Consider the following 3,849-nt stretch of genomic DNA (forward strand, 5'->3'; position numbering starts at 1 on the left):
TTAAGTACCTCAAATTTGTGAATGATACCATGAAAAAAATCTTCTCCTTCAGCAGATCAGATTATGGGCTGACAGGCTGAGACAAAGATGGAGGAATGACTCTGCATTAGCAGGGATTTAAAAAATAAATGGCAGGAGAATTTGAAAAAAAAAAAAAAAACAAAATATTGGGCTTATTTAAGGATACAGGTTTTCAAGAACAGTAAGATGTTGGTGAATAAAAGACTCCCAAAAGTTGCTTTATTGGTTAGCCCCCCACCCCCACATGCAGGGCTTGGCCTCAACCTTGCCTGAGTCAACTGTGTAGACTGTAGACTATGTAGTCAGTCTGTGCTGTTAGGAGCTAGAGTTATACAGTCATATCCACAGAGCTTTCCAGAAGTGAATGCAGAAAGTTCAACATCAATTTCCATATTTTATTTATTTTTTTTATTATAAATTAATTTTTATTGGTGTTCAATTTACCAACACACAGAATAACACCCAGTGCTCATCCCGTCAAGTGTCCCCCTCCGTGCCCGTCACCCATTCACCCCCACCCCCCGCCCTCCTCCCCTTCCACCACCCCTAGTTCATTTCCCAGAGTTAGAAGTCTTTATGTTCTGTGTCCCTTTCTGATATCTCCCACACATTTCTTCTCCCTTCCCTTATATTCCCCTTCACTATTATTCATATTCCCCAAATGAGTGAGAACATACACTGTTTGTCCTTCTCCGATTGACTTACTTCACTCAGCATAATACCCTCCAGTTCCATCCACGTTGAAGCAAATGGTGGGTATTTGTTGTTTCTAATGGCTGAGTAATATTCCATTGTATACATAAACCACATCTTCTTTATCCATTCATCTTTCGATGGGCACCGAGGCTCCTTCCACAGTTTGGCTATTGTGGACATGGCTGCTAGAAACATCGGGGTGCAGGTGCCCCGGCGTTTCATTGCATCTGAATCTTCGGGGTAAATCCCTAACAGTGCAATTGCTGGGTCGTAGGGCAGGTCTATTTTTAATTCTTTGAGGAACCTCCACACAGTTTTCCAGAGTGGCTGCACCAGTTCACATTCCCACCAACAGTGTAAGAGGGTTCCCTTTTCTCCACATCCTCTCCAACATTTGTTGTTTCCTGCCTTATTAATTTTCCCCATTCTCACTGGTGTGAGGTGGTATCTCATTGTGGTTTTGATTTGTATTTCCCTGATGGCAAGTGATGCAGAGCATTTTCTCATGTGCATGTTGGCCATGTCTATGTCTTCCTCTGTGAGATTTCTCTTCATGTCTTTTGCCCATTTCATGATTGGATTGTTTGTTTCTTTGGTGTTAAGTTTAATAAGTTCTTTATAGATTTTGGAAACTAGCCCTTTATCTGATATGTTATTTGCAAATATCTTCTCCCATTCTGTAGGTTGTCTTTGAGTTTTGTTGACTGTATCCTTTGCTGTGCAAAAGCTTCTTATCTTGATGAAGTCCCAATAGTTCATTTTTGCTTTTGTTTCTTTTGTTTTCGTGGATGTATCTTGCAAGAAGTTACTGTGGCCAAGTTCAAAAAGGGTGTTGCCTGTGTTCTCCTCTAGGATTTTGATGGAGTCTTGTCTCACATTTAAATCTTTCATCCATTTTGAGTTTATCTTTGTGTATGGTGCAAGAGAGTGGTCTAGTTTCATTCTTCTGCATGTGGATGACCAATTTTCCCAGCACCATTTATTGAAGAGACTGTCTTTCTTCCAGTGGATCGTCTTTCCTCCTTTGTCGAATATTAGTTGACCATAAAGTTCAGGGTCCATTTCTGGATTCTCTATTCTGTTCCATTGGTCTATGTGTCTGTTTTTGTGCCAGTACCACACTGTCTTGATGACCACAGCTTTGTAGTACAACCTGAAATCTGGCATTGTGATGCCCCCAGCTATGGTTTTCTTTTTTAAAATTCCCCTGGCTATTCGGGGTCTTTTCTGATTCCACACAAATCTTAAAATAATTTGTTCTAAGTCTCTGAAAAAAGTCCATGGTATTTTGATAGGGATTGCATTGAACGTGTAAATTGCCCTGGGTAGCATTGACATTTTCACAATATTAATTCTGCCAATCCATGAGCATGGAATATTTTTCCATCTCTTTGTGTCTTCCTCAATTTCTTGCAGAAGTGTTCTATAGTTTTTAGGGTATAGATCCTTTACCTCTTTGGTTAGGTTTATTCCTAGGTATCTTATGCTTTTGGGTGCAATTGTAAATGGGATTGACTCCTTAATTTCTCTTTCTTCAGTCTCATTGTTAGTGTATAGGAATGCCACTGATTTCTGGGCATTGATTTTGTATCCTGCCACGCTACCAAATTGCTGTATGAGTTCTAGCAATCTTGGGGTGGAGGCTTTTGGGTTTTCTATGTAGAGTATCATGTCATCGGCGAAGAGGGAGAGTTTGACTTCTTCTTTGCCAATTTGAATGCCTTTAATGTCTTTTTGTTGTCTGATTGCTGAGGCTAGGACTTCCAATACTATGTTGAATAGCAGTGGTGAGAGTGGACATCCCTGTCTGGTTCCTGATCTTAGGGGAAAGGCTCCCAGTGCTTCCCCATTGAGAATGATATTTGCTGTGGGCTTTTCGTAGATGGCTTTTAAGATATCGAGGAAAGTTCCCTCTATCCCTACACTCTGAAGAGTTTTGATCAGGAATGGATGCTGTATTTTGTCAAATGCTTTCTCTGCATCTAATGAGAGGATCATATGGTTCTTGGTTTTTCTCTTGCTGATATGATGAATCACATTGATTGTTTTACGAGTGTTGAACCAGCCTTGCATCCCGGGGATAAATCCTACTTGGTCATGGTGAATAATTTTCTTAATGTGTTGTTGGATCCTATTGGCTAGTATCTTGTTGAGAATTTTTGCATCCATGTTCATCAGGGATATTGGTCTGTAATTCTCCTTTTTGGTGGGGTCTTTGTCTGTTTTGGAATTAAGGTGATGCTGGCCTCATAGAATGAGTTTGGAAGTACTCCATCTCTTTCTATCTTTCCAAACAGCTTTAGTAGAATAGGTATGATTTCTTCTTTAAACGTTTGATAGAATTCCCCTGGGAAGCCATCTGGCCCTGGACTCTTGTGTCTTGGGAGGTTTTTGATGACTGCTTCAATTTCCTCCCTGGTTATTGGCCTGTTCAGGTTTTCTATTTCTTCCTGCTCCAGTTTTGGTAGTTTGTGGCTTTCCAGGAATGCGTCCATTTCTTCTAGATTGCCTAATTTATTGGCGTAGAGCTGTTCATAATATGTTTTTAAAATCGTTTGTATTTCCTTGGTGTTGGTAGTGATCTCTCCTTTCTCATTCATGATTTTATTAATTTGAGTCTTCTCTCTCTTCTTTTTAATAAGGTTGGCTAATGGTTTATCTATCTTATTAATTCTTTCAAAGAACCAACTCCTGGTTCTATTGATCTGTTCCACAGTTCTTCTGGTCTCAGTTTCGTTGAGTTCTGCTCGAATTTTAATTAACTCTCTTCTTCTGCTGGGCGTCGGGTCGATTTGCTGCTTCTTCTCTAGCTCCTTTATGTGTAAGGTTAGCTTTTGTATTTGAGTTCTTTCCAGTTTTTGAATGGATGCTTGTATTGCGATGTATTTCCCCCTCAGGACTGCTTTTGCTGCATCCCAAAGATTTTGAACAGTTGTATCTTCATTCTCATTAGTTTCCATGAATCTTTTTAATTCTTCCTTAATTTCCTGGTTGACCCTTTTATCTTTTAGCAGGATGGTCCTTAACCTCCACGTGTTTGAGGTCCTTCCAAACTTCTTCTTGTGATTGAGTTCTAATTTCAAGGCGTTATGGTCTGAGAATATGCAGGGGACGATCCCAATCTTTTGGTAT

This window comes from Nyctereutes procyonoides, unplaced genomic scaffold (genome assembly GCF_905146905.1).
Source record: "Nyctereutes procyonoides isolate TBG_1078 unplaced genomic scaffold, NYPRO_anot_genome, whole genome shotgun sequence".
NCBI classification, from domain to species: Eukaryota; Metazoa; Chordata; class Mammalia; order Carnivora; family Canidae; genus Nyctereutes; species Nyctereutes procyonoides.